Consider the following 14,418-nt stretch of genomic DNA (forward strand, 5'->3'; position numbering starts at 1 on the left):
CTTACATTAGCTGGTACATTAACTTCTTGATATTTCTAAGCGCCTGGTACAATGAAATCAAATCAAAAAGTATGAGAGACAGTAGTATGCGAAGAGATGTTCAATTTGATTGATGGAGCTCTAACGGTCTAATGTTAGATGCATTTGCAAATAATTATAATATTGCTTTCGTGTTAGAGGTACAAATACCTCTTTGATGTTCTGACCGCCTGATACACCGACGCTAAATCAAAAAGTATATATCCTTTACCTATAATTTTCCACAAAAGTGTAATTTTAAATTATCTGTAATATAAAAATATATATTAGTTATACAGTTATACGCATCTAGATTGAGAACCTACACTGAAAAAATGTAAGCTGATACTCGTATTATACAGTGCTCGAAATGGAAAATTTCACGAACAGGAACGCTCGACAATTTTCCAAAAATGTGTGATATTAGATATAATAATATTTGTAACATAAAAATATCTTTTAGTTTAACATGATGTACTTTTTTCATCATCATCTTCTCCCAATACGCTATCGGCTATAACAATTAGTGGTAACATACAAATATAGTCATTTTAGTTTACGAAATCGTTTTCTAAAAAATACATTAATAATTATACAAATTAATATAAATAACTAAACGTATATGAATCTAATTGGAGTGGGAAACATTATTAAAATACATGAAATAATAGACAAACTAATCACAATTCCCCATTGGTTTCTTTAACAGTTTGAATAAAAATATGCAACTAAGAGTGGATAGAAATATGAGTGAAGATACTTCGGCTTAAACAAAATACATGCTGCTTTTTTCAAAGCTCTGATTTTTCGTAAATTCGAAATATTTTGATTAAGGTAAACTATTTTTTAATCAAATTAAAATCCATCGTGTACGAAAAAGCAAGGGCATGGTTTTTAATAAATTAATTAAAAAACTATCTAATACGCAAGTTTTAAAAATGTAGCATTATTTATTAAATATGAATCATTTTAAAGAACCTCAGAAGTGTAGGTACATATTATTAGAAAACAAATATTTACATCATGTGGACATGTAGGATAATTTATTCTAATAGGTTTCCAATGTTATAGAAATTGTTATATACAGGGAAATTTTTCATACATTTATCCCGTTGGATTCTGATTGATTTATTTAAATATTTTTATTTCGTATTGTACCTTAAACAATACAAAAAAATTAACATGCATACGATGTTCACGAATATGTATCTATATTAATTATGGAATTATTTGATTTAAGTTATTAAATGTATTATTTTATTAGTTTAACCATCAATAACACAGTTCATTCAACCCGAAAAATATCCATATAAAATTAAAAAAATTAAAATATGTGAGGAAATGATATTTTTTTTGTCACTCAATGTAAAATATTATAATAGATTAGGATAAATAATTATTATCTGGCGATTCCGTAACGTTGAGTAGGTGAGTAAAACAGCAAATACTTATGTTCTGGTCACAAGGAAGAGCATGACTGTATTTACTATTTAATATGAAATATTTTACCCCCTTAGAAATTATTAAACAACAATTTAAGCTATTAAGTACCTACAAAGAGTTTTTAAACGATGTCAGAGCACAAGTTTTTCGGAAATTTAAAAATTTAGCAAAGCAGCTGCAATAGTTAGGTTTTTTCATGTATGCAATAATAATTATTTAGAACCCAACCCATCAACCTCGGTCGATCCAGTGCTGGATGAAGGCCTCCCTTATTTTATTCCATCTCTCTCGGTACCTACTTAGTTTTTCACTGCAAAGTATTTCCGCTGAACATTATCAATTCATCAATAATGTAAGAAATATAAAAAATAAATTAGTGTAGAGCAGCAAAGCATGGGGGTTATGTAATGGGAAACCAAAAAAACACAACTTAAAATGATTAAATTTGGAAAAATAAGGAGTCTAATTTTGTCGCTTCCTCTGATGAAAACGCTTATCATTGGCTGCATACAACTTAACCCAATGTTTACGGGCCGCACAAAATTGTGTTTTTGCTAATTACTTTTCAAATGCAAATTAACACGTTAATTACAAAATTAATTAAAAGGGCCCGTAAGCATTGGGTTAAATATTGATAAACGACCAATGAACGACCCCGATTGCATTATGAAATACAAAAACTATGAACGCGTCAAACCCATGTAAATTTCGCTAACATAATAATATGATAAATGGACAATTCGGTCAATTATGGTTGTCTCGATACAAAATTTAAAGTTTCATTACAAAAAACAATTGGCTACCACTGCCGTATTGATCATAAACCTGCTCAAGAATTTCAACCCTCGGTAGGACAGATATAGTATACCTATCTCGGTAGATACTTAGGTAGGGCACGTAGTTTTATTCACACTATTTTTACTATGTTATTTTTGTGCAATATTTAACAAATTAATTAAGTCATTTATACAGTAAAGATAATGATAATATATGTATTATTTAATGTGTTTCATTTAAAAATTTAAAAGTTCCAGTGTGCATTATAACTATTACGTTATTAACTCACTATATTTAGGCATGTACCTTAACTGTATTAAAATAATATATATGAACTTGCAAAAAAATAAATGTCTCTACAAATGTAAATTAATACTACAGTAAATCTACATTCCAATGTAAAATAGCTTCCAACCTTTCTTTACAATCATAAAAACCTTTTTTTTTCAAAATACATTATTGTCCCATAACGTGCGACAATGCAATAAATCTTACCCAGTGCATTTCTTTGTATACAATTTTATTGTTTTATCACCATTGACGCAAAAGGGTCTGTCTATTAGTGCATTCAATGCCAAATTCGTTGAAAACAGTATTGTCTTGAAAAAGGTTAGTTCTCAAATACGTTGTCTTACATTTACTCTATCACTATTTCAAAAAAAAGTACATTATGTACGGGTCATAGAAAATTCAGTGGTTCTAAACCAGTAAAATTATTTTTTAATAAAAAAAAATATTTATGTTTTTGTACCTTTGTACCTATCAATTCATTTTCGTAAATTTTAAATCTAACCCGGAACGTAATAATATTAAGTATGACGCTTGAGGATTTTACTAGACGACTCGCTGTCCGTCGGATATTTTACGAACCGGTACGCCATTTTCTAGGTTTTAACGAACAGGAACGCCACCCTTGGAAATCCCACGAACAGGAACGGCGCTCCGGGGCGTTCCGCTCCATTCCGAGCGCTGGTATTATATTATACCTATATAAGTAATAGTCTTATGTGTGAATCGTTTGATATCCACTACAGTCGTTTTACATAATAGTTTTATTAATACTTTCACTTACGCCAAATTGTTGACACATTTTTGCATCTTATTTGGGAACTGACCAAAAGAAATCAGTTTGTTTATCAGGAGGAATATTTGGAGCATCAGAGAAAAAATAAACTACTAAATTGGCACCCACAATGTGTTCAACAAGGTGAGCAAGATCCACTTAAAACCTAGTGAAACCGTAAGAATTTTAGGACACCGGTGAGTCGAATTCGTTGCCTTATCACGCACATTAAAGTTTTATTTTTTTAAGTTGCAACACCATTATAATTGTATGTAGGTAAGTACCTGATTTTCTGTGTTGCATTCGGAATAAGAACAACTGGGTTGACGGTTATCATAATTGCTTTGCTCTACATCCTCTTGAACAACCTCATTCTCAGAGTCAACCCGCTCGAAATCAATCTCCGATTTTAAATTGGTAGGGTATTTTGAAGCAATCTAAAAAAATACATTGATTTCATAAATATAAAAGCATACTATAAGTGTCTTCTTATGAAGATATAAGTAATATGGTGTACCGAAAAATTGTGTGGGTAATAAAGTGTGATAATGGATCAACAAATTGTTGCCTTCTATTAAAAAGTTACACGTCAAAATAGCGGCGCACCCAGGGGGGGGGGGCAAAGGAATGATAGTGGAAAACGGCGACATTTATTTTAAATCTTACAGCTATGCTTAATACATTTTAATAAATTTATTTGCGTTTCTTTCGATAGTCTAAATTAATACGTAATTATTAAATATAACCATGTCACCTGATCTTCTAGTCAACAATTGGCGTACGTACGTCCGAAATTCTTAGATTATCTGTCAAAATGTTCAACATTTATGTAAATAGCACGTAAGAATTGTATATATTATAATAATATGTCAGTAAAGAATGTGATTGAGCCGAATATAAAAGACGAAAGCCAAAGAAATTTAATATTAAGGAATATATAAAAAAGATGTCAACACTGCTCAATATAAAAATCAGTCTGGGCTCGCCATCTAAAGAGTGAGCATCGGCCCCACGACTCGGGAGTGAAAAAAAATACATATAGTTCACGTAGGATCAATAACTAGAATATAAGCTGATGTTAAGATATAACTAACCTTAGGAACGTAAAAATATAAGAATAATTTGGACACTGTTTAACGTTAAGTTTCTTTGGTAAAAATAACAAAAAAAAAAATATATATATATATAAAGCCATGTGCTACCAAAAATACTTTTTTTTTGTGAATCCCGGGTTCTACCAACACCCTGAGCTAGCACATAGCCCGGGATGTCTCAGTACCTTCGTATTGAACACAAGACCAGACTTTATTTCGTAATTCGGTGCTTTCCACACATTAAACAATAATAACAAATATCTGACATGAAACATTGCTCCTAAATAATGAATGTGCCGAACAAAACATCGCTGTAGATACGCACAACACCGGGATTAATATGCAACGAAGGAGCTGAAATCTAAACATATTGTGATATATTATTATGTACCGTTTTGTTCGTTACGACAAATTTATATTCTTACAAAATACACTTTGACATGTTCACTTACAAGCTGTAACGATATAAACTCGTTACGAATGGCAACACCGAACTTGACTGGCTGCGAGGAATCAACGGCCGCACCGGTGGAGGTGGGGGGGACGCGCGGTGGGGCGGCGGCGAGCTACCGCACGCATGACAGACATCTTCCTCTTTCCCGTTTCTACCGTTGTGCTAGGTGCACGCTTCGTGCGCGGCGTCCGGCCGCGGACAGCAATGGCGTCCAACTCTGCATACACGTGCCCATTTGTGATAAGTGCTTGTGGTACAATTACCGAGTATGTGGACCCCGAGACGTTGAAGTGAGAGGACATACGAGGAGGATTGTTCCCGTTCCGTCATGCAACCGCATGCGGGACTCTGTAAATATTCTGTAATATTGTTTTCTTCATTTTCATAATGAGATTATATTTTTTATATTATTTTTTATATATATTAGATATTGTATTGTTACATTGGCTTCCGACACGGTTTAGACAGTGAAGTAGGTTCGTGTGTTCGTTTAACGAACGTGTTAGTCTTCGTCACCAGCATTCAATCATATTATATGTTATATTTGTATGTATGTCTTCTGTAGTGCATCTTTTTAGTTGGCCGAGCGGTTCTGGAATGTTCTATTATCACGGAACATTTGTGATTGCTTATATGAGAAGTGAGCGACTGCGCGCATTCTTGAAAAAGATGCGGGGACTTCTGGTTGATCATTCACAGAAACAAGACGCACATTGCTTGCGCTCTGCCATAGTAACTTAGTTAACTTTACTCAGTTTTAGTATTGATAATAGTAACATTAGTGTGGTTTTGAAAATGTTTCAGCATTGTGGAAATTAATTTTTATTTATTTGATACTATCAAATAAATGACGACACGTGATTTTGTGAACGAGTGTGAAGTTTTTGAGGGAGCATTTCCGCTTTCTACGCGCAAGGATGGTTGGTTAGAATCCAACATCCGAATTACATCCACGTTTATCTGTGCAATCCATGCACACTTATAACTTTTGCGTTAATCATTTAACGCGCTTTTGTATAATTAACATGTTGTGCCTTCCAATATACTGTTATAGAATTTATTGAAAAGCACATGTTCGTGGATATCAATCATCATAATCAAGTCAGGAAACTTGAGACTAATGGTGAAAGACGACGGAGAGGACGTTTTTATTTTCATTCCCTGCCACACACCCAGGAGGCACTCTAGGATTTTTCACGTTGGAGGAACGTGAAGTCGCTTCTGAAGGATGTTGGATAAGACGTAGAAGTCACGTGGCCTTCCAGTTCACGACGATGTTCGACGTTCTCAATCAAAGCTAAGTCTTCCTGCAATTACTTAAATGAATTCTCGTCTATAAAAAGATTAGCTTGAATGAAAACTTACAAGATAGTCAGACTATTGTTTCCATTTGGTCACATAGCATATCTTGTGCGTCCTCAGATTAATGGTAAAATTTATTTTTTGGTTAGATCCAAATAACAATTTCAGTGGAAATCGTAATTTCGTAACAACTTTTTGTTACAAAATTCACGAGCGCTCACCTCTTGCCAATACAAGGCAAAAACAACATCGACTCGCGAAGGAATGTTTTTTTCTTTTCACAAAACTTCACAGCGCCGTGCCGTAATTAATTTCGAGTGTTTTAATATTTGTAGTGCGGGTCATTCCAGAATATTCGGTTAAGAATTGTGTGATGTCATTGTAGTTACGTCATGCTATGTTTAGTCATAGGTAGGATTAGAATAATTTTACAATGAAATTATTTCAGGATAATTATTATTGTATTTCTCTGTAAATTGTGTGCCAGTTTGTTTACTCAGTTTCGATCAGTGTATAGGTCGGTGGTTGTTCGTTGTGGCTTGGTGCATTTACGTTTTAGTATAGCAACAAATAATACTCATATCCCGTAAAAAGATATGTGATAGCTAGTACACAGCTAGCAATTAATTTATGGTATGGATGTAGACATCCGCGTCATCTTTCATTTAGTATAAGATTACTCGTTTAGTCGTATTTCGCCTTCTCAAGATGGTTTGGTCGAACGTTAACAACGTTGCAATTGGCATCAGGGAAAGCTGCAAGGCGAACACCCTGAGGTCAGCGCTAGAAGCCAGGGGTATTCAACCCAGTAAAAAGCTCTCGCAAATGCAGGAGCAGGCGGAGATATGGAATAGTAAGCTATATCCCGGACCGCTTGAGGAAAAAGCTGAGGATTTCGAATCACTCTCGTCATTTTCTCAAATAGTAGAAATAAAACCTGCTATTAATTACAAAGTGCTAAATTCAATGCACATTAAATATGACGGTTCTACACCAGTTCACGACTTTGTCATAAGAGTCGAGGACATTATGAGAAATCGTGGGCTATCATTCACTACAATGATGGTGTACTTTTCAGAGATATTACAGGGTAGAGCTTTGGGTTGGTTCCGCTTGGTGGAAAGCGAAGTAAATACATGGCAGGAGTTAAAATCAGCTTTGTATTTACAATTCGAAGGGCCGACGGTCGGCGCCGCGTTGGTTGAGAGTATGTTAATTAAAAGGCAAAAAGAGCAGGAACCAGCCTGCGATTTCATACTTGATATGAGATTGCTAGCGGGTAGATTGAGACCTGCATACTCTGTTAGTGATTTAATGGAAATAATTACGAGCAGAATGATAGAACGCATTCGCACAGGTGTCAGCCTGCAAAAGCCCAAGACGTTCACTGAGTTAGTAAGAGTTTGTAGCGACATTGAGAGATCAAAGTTGGCTCCAATCTCTTTCATTTCGACCAACCCTTCAGAACGCGAAGTTACGGCAATACACGCTCATCCTTCGACTTCGGTTAATGATAATATCAGAATTAGTTCTGACCGGTTTCAGAAACATAAGCATAACGCACGTCACTGTAAACCGCTCAGCAAATCGCGCAACAATTCCAGTTGCAACGAGCATGCCGCGTGTTGCAGTGACACGCATTCACCGAAGTCAGTGAGAATTGGTAGTGATGACAAACAGTCTATCAGGAGCCAGCACGCATGCACTTCCAGCAAGCACAGCGGCTCGTCAAAAAACGAGTAGCCATCCATTCTCTCAGACCGTCCAAACAAGTACGTAAAAGAGAGTGGATAGATATAATTAACTATACAAAATATTTTTTTAGGAACGATAAGTTAGTCGCTCCTATTTGCAAAAAAGAGTATGTGGATGAGAGACCTTTTCTGAAGTTTTGGTTAGGAGGTATTGGGGCACGGGGTCTATTAGATTCCGGTGCCTCTCTTTCCTGCTTGAGTAAGGATGCTGCCGCCACCTTGCTCGAGAAAGGATTTAAGTTATACAAGTCTAGAATTTCGATTGAATCAGTGGATGGTACAGTCCAGCCCGCATTCGGCGCTTTAAAAATACCAGTTAAAGTAGGCCACGAAACGAAAACTGTATACTTTACCGTAATACCTAACCTCCAACCCGATGTCATTCTGGGCATCGACTTTTGGAAGTTGTTCAACATAGCACCAGAAATAGTCTATCTTAACAAGAATCGTAATCATGACTCGTTCAAAATAAATTCTATCACATCAAAAAATTCAATTAACTTATCAGAAGTAGAACACAGTCAGCTAGCCTCGGTTAAAGAAAAATTTGAGTCGATTTCCTTCGAACGTTGTGGCTTGGGGAGGACCCACTTGATTCAGCACCGCATTGTAACCAATGGGGGCCCAATCAAACAACGCTATTATCCGCTTTCCCCTGCAAAACAGGCTACTTTAGAGAATGAGCTAGACGATATGCTCAAGCTTGGAGTAGTCAGGAGATCACGTTCCGCGTGGAGCAATCCGATCTTAATCGTGCCAAAAAAAGATGGCACCGGGAGATTTTGTTTAGATTCGCGCAAACTGAACGCGATCACAGTCCCAGACAGTTATCCGTTGCCTTATATTTCGCAGATTTTAGATAATTTAAGAGACGCAAAATTTATTTCATCAATAGACTTGTCGAAGGCCTTTTGGCAGATTCCCTTAACGGAGGACTCTTGTGAAAAGACGGCTTTTGTGGTTCCGCGCAGAGGTTTGTTCGAATTCGTCGTGATGCCGTTTGGCACCAAGAACTCGAGCGCGGAGTTACAAAGATTGTCTGACAGTTTGTTCGGCCCGGAATTCGAGGCCAAGGTTTTCTGTTATATTGACGACGTGATAGTGGTATCTGAAGACTTTGACAGCCACATGAAGTTACTAGACCGCGTTTTTGAAAAGTTTAAACAATCAGGCATGACTATAAATTTCTCTAAATCAGAATTTTGCAGAAAAGAACTAAAATACCTAGGTTATGTAGTAAATGAAGAGGGATTACACTGTGATCCAGTGAAACTAGATAGCGTTAAGAACTTTCCCGTTCCCAAGAATTCTCGGGACGTGAAGTCGTTCTTGGGACTTTGTTCATATTATAGAAGATTTATAGACAACTTTGCCAAGGTGGCAAGTCCTTTGACAGGCTTGACAAGTGTCCGCAAGGGAGCTTCCGCGTTCACTTGGTCAGATGAGGCTCAGGCGTCATTTGAGGCACTCAAACTCGCACTGACCTCAGCCCCAGTCTTGGCATGTCCTGATTTCGCTCGTCCGTTCACTTTACATTGTGATGCTTCTAACCTAGGGCTAGGATCGGTTCTCACGCAGGAATTTTCTGATGGCGAGCACCCGATTGCATTTTACTCTCGCACCTTAACAAAGCCTCAACGCAACTACACGACCACTGAACTAGAACTACTAGCTATTTTAGACAGTATATTTCATTTTAGGAGATACCTAGAGGGAAATAAGTTTACGGTAATCACTGACCACGCTAGTTTAAAATGGTTAACGACGCTCGAAAGCCCACAGGGTAGGCTCGCTCGCTGGGCAGCGAGACTTTCACAATATGACTTCTCAATAAAACATCGTCCAGGAAGGCTCAACACCGTCCCTGATGTATTATCAAGAAATCCAGTCGTAATTGCATCTGTTAGTGCTAGCAACACTGCAGACCCACCGGACCTTTGGTTCGAGAACTTAGTCAATAACGTGAAGTCTCACCCAGAAAAATTCCCGAGATTCAAATTTGAGGGAGATAAACTACTCAGGTTCAAGGCAGGAGATCTGCCCCTTGATGACTCTAATTGGAAAGAGTGCGTCAAGGGCGCGGATAGAACAAAACTGATCTCAGAGTTTCATAGTGGAAACGCTTCTGTGCATTTTGGCACATTCAAAACTTTCAAGCGCATTTCCTCACTGTTCTATTGGCCAGGGATTTACAGAGATATTAAATTATTTATTAAGAGTTGTGCTATATGCAAAGCATATAAACACACAACTAGTGCACCGGCGGGACTAATGTCGAATCCGAAGGAAGTTGACCGCCCGATGCAATCGTTGTCGATTGATTTGATAGGGCCTCTACCAAAATCAAAGGAGGGATACATGCATATTCTTTCAGTTGTCGACGTCTTTTCTAAATATGTGTGGTTACACCCACTTAGAAAAGCCACAGCAACACCTATCATAAAATTCATTGAACAGGAGATCTTTCTTAAACATGGAGTACCTAACAGTATTCTATCGGACAATGGGCGTCAATTCATATCCAAGGAATTCAAGGCGTTCACTAAAAAGTATTCTATTCCCAAATTGTTCCTTAATGCGGTGTACTCTCCGCAAAGCAACACAGTTGAGAGATATAACCAGACAGTGGGTACCTCACTGGCAATCCTCGTAGGAAAGGATCAGAGACTCTGGTCGCAATATCTTCAAAGCGTGCAGACTGCGATAAACGCATCTGTAAACTTAGCAACCAAGTACTCCCCTTTTTTCCTCATGCATGGTCGAGAGATAATCTTGGATGGTCGTTTTCATCTTCCAAAAGACTATCTCAAGGCCAAAGACTCAGTTCTCCCCGCGGCAGCAGACTGTGCGCAGTATGTTGATCGCATACAGAACTTGCCGTTCGTCTTCGAAATCGTCCAAGCTCAGCTTTTGGAAAATTTTCAATCGAACGCCAGAAGGTATAATCTCAGAAGGAAAGATACTGAACTCATCGTAGGTCAGAGGGTCTGGAGGAGGAACTTCAAACTCTCAGATGCTGCAAATTATTTCAGTACCAAGCTTGCGCAACGGTACGTGGAAAATATAGTTTTAACTAAGATCTCTCCGTTGGTTTATGAATTAGGTGATCTGAATGGTAAGCCGTTAGGTCGATTTCACATAAAGGACATCGCCAAATATTAGTTAATAATTGTCTCGTCCAACATCATCGTTAGATATATTACTTCATATTGTGCCTTGTCATATACATAAGTCTAGTATAATTTGACATAAGTCTTTTAACATAAGATTTTGTCGCTAAGTTAAGTACACTGAAACCTTGGTCCAACTACATTGACCATTGCGTTCACACGGAGAATCAAAATAGCGGTTGTTGGCGTTGGAAGGAATTCGATAGGTGAGCAAACTTTCGCTCAAGTGAGGTTGCGGAGTTGCGTGAGATCTCGACGAAGAGGGAAATCTCACAAAACGCAATTTGCGCTTTTCATCTTTTGCTCCATGGTCACTATCACATTCCAAGGGAAGTAACGTGTTGAAGGGGTGTATTACTGCTCTCTGTTTGCTGCAGAGGACCAGTCTCATTTATACCACATGTGGTTTCGACTTGCGTCACTTTGTGCCTGCCTACGGTGTGCGCGAACATCACCAAAGTCACAGTGCGCAATTCAATCTCTTTCTTCTTACTTACGTAACTCGGGTCAATTCACCATGGATCGATTAAACATTTGTGGTAATTGACAATGCGAGTCCCAAGTCCAATACTTTTCGTTCAAGTTGACACTCGTCGCGAAACACAATGTTCAGGATGTGCAATTAATGATTACACATTCCCGTTAACTTGTCGCTGACTTTGTCCACTCGTCTTCTCGAGCCAGTCATGTGTGCTAAAGGCAGACAGCCAGCAGCACAACTGGTGAGAGCCTACATAAACAAGCATCGATTTGGTCTTCATTGTTTCAAAAAGACTTGCTTATTCCTCATTTCTAGCGTAACACAGATTTCACGTTGCAGGAAGCACGAAAATCTAGTACTGTTACTAGGTACATCACTACTAACCACTAACAAATGCAAATTTGCACGTCGTTTCAGTGCAAGTAGTCCTTAATAGTTCCAAGCACACATCAAGTGTTGCCAGGATATTATTCCACCTACTGAGAGAATCTTCGTGATGTCTCAAAGTCTGAATTAATTTTACTTACATGTTTATTTACTTAAGTTTTTGTGTGTGTTGTCCCATAGGCATAACATCCATAAATTAGGTAAAGTGCGTGTTAATCGCACCATTGTAAGTAACATACTCACGGAACCGTTATCGTGTTATAACACATAAGGTCTCCATGTTAGCCGTCTGTGCACTTTCACGGGCATTTCACATGGTAGGTGGATGTGAAACCTTTTCTACAGTCTATCTTCTTCCCTGATATGTCATATGTGTCTAGTTTGACCACCCCGTTCCTTGCAGAGTTCTGTGGTTGCACTCTCAACTGCCTCGGAACACCCATGATTCCCAGACAACGGACGTCGCTCTGCGTCTAATCATGGAAAATTGCATTTGTGCGAGTAGCCTTGTAAGCTCCAAGCAATGTATTTCCGTGCCCACGAATTCCAAGGAAGGACATTCATGCTCTTCTTCGTCATTTGGCGAGAGGGGTGATGGTCAAACCACAGATTCCTCTGTGTTTGACACATGCTAGATGTACACATCTAGCGGTCTTTGTTTACATACTGCATTGTCAATTCAACATAAGTATAGTGAACGAAGTACCTACTCGTACGATCATATTGTACAGCGATAGCATATAACCTATCCTTCGCACTAAGTACACATGTCAGTACCGAATTCGAACAACAGTTTCCTCTGCGTTCGACACAAGCTGGATGGTAACATCAAGCGCCTTCTATGTACTGTGTTGTCATTTCGATAATAAGTATAGTTAAATAAGTGTTCAAACTTTCATGTTTTACAGCGATAGCGCGTAAGCCACCCTTCGCGCAAAGTAAACATGATAGCACCAAAGCTGTCTCGTCTCTTGGAACATCAGTGAATGAATGACACGTATGGTTGTCTTGCAACTTACAAAGTTATGTACCCCTCCAAGGTACACTGCATTCATTATGTTTCATTGAGAGACACCCGCAATATGGCGTTCTGCATCGTATCGATGAAGGATCTACCTTACCGGGATTTAGTTATTATTACATAGGGTAACATGTGCCGTCCCCTTAGTATTTAACAATATGATTTAGATTTACTATAATTTAGCATTTGACATGTAGTTAAAATGCAACTGCAAACGTACCATCATCACCTGATCATGGTACTTACAAAAATAATGTAGCAGTCTGTGCCACACAAACTATGGTTAAAATCCATATTTATGTCCTAACAAGTACACTTGAATCACAAGATGATCATACTTGCTAGTAATTTATAAGCAAAATGTAAATTCTTTCAATATGGAAAGAGCACAAATATGTCTGTTCAAAGACATTCATACCTGATGGGAATACCATAGAAAAACTGTACTCACTATGTGAAAGTTATTGTGCGGTATGCACGATGAAAATGTATAAGATTCTATTTTTATAAAAAATGAATTCTCATATTATTGTTAAGAATTACTATAGTTGCGTTTCTACGTAACAAGTTAAGCCTAACTAATGTAAGAAATGTTGTTTGTTTTGCATACAAAAGTTTGTTATCAATTTCAGAATTGCTGTATTCTACATAATGTTACATCTGGACGATGATTTCGTGTGCTAGCAGTAACGTAGAGATCCACAGGGGATAGACAGCAAATAATGAGTGGCATTGCGGCCATGAAATACGCTTGAACTCCTGCTGGTCTGAGACGTGCTGCGTCACAGCCTGTGCTGTGAATACCAGATGAAAGTTAAGTTGACCTCCTTGTAATGTTTCCCAAATATTGTAAACGTAGAGCTTGCATGTAAGTCATGCATATGGAATTTACGACACAACTCCGTAGAAAGAGTGTGTCTCTTCCAACAATGTAACCTTGATGTTGCGAACACGCAACGAGATCTGTACCAGAGATGTACACCCGATCTCACGATACGGATGAAATCGATATGAAGGACACTAAGATGTTGTAAACTTGTAAATATAGCTTAATTAAAGCACTTAGTATAAGAGCTTGGCAGCTGTGAGAAAAACAACTGAGAGGTCTAATCTCACTTGTTCTGTTTGTTTGTCAATTCTCTAGTTACACACCGGACTCTGTGTTGTGAGTCGTGTAATTGGGAGAGGGTCAATCCAGCTGGGAAAAGCAGTGTGTCCTGGCGCTGTGATCTGACTGTTGGTAGGAAGGTACTAGAAAAGTCCGTTCTATCAAGTTTTAAGGGTGCGCTACCAAACAAACTCAAGTGGGGACCTCAAGAACCAACTCTTACTAGCTTAGTAATTCATATTGTCTAATACATATGAACGCTTGTGGTTACTTATTCCGCATAAGCTGGAAGCATTTAGAATTAATAATTTTCGGAAATAACGACTCGGCATAAAGTCCGGTCATC

Source organism: Rhyacophila brunnea, unplaced genomic scaffold, assembly GCF_057557595.1.
Source record: "Rhyacophila brunnea isolate RB1 unplaced genomic scaffold, BYU_Rbru_1.0 scaffold_13, whole genome shotgun sequence".
In the NCBI taxonomy this organism is placed as follows: Eukaryota; Metazoa; Arthropoda; class Insecta; order Trichoptera; family Rhyacophilidae; genus Rhyacophila; species Rhyacophila brunnea.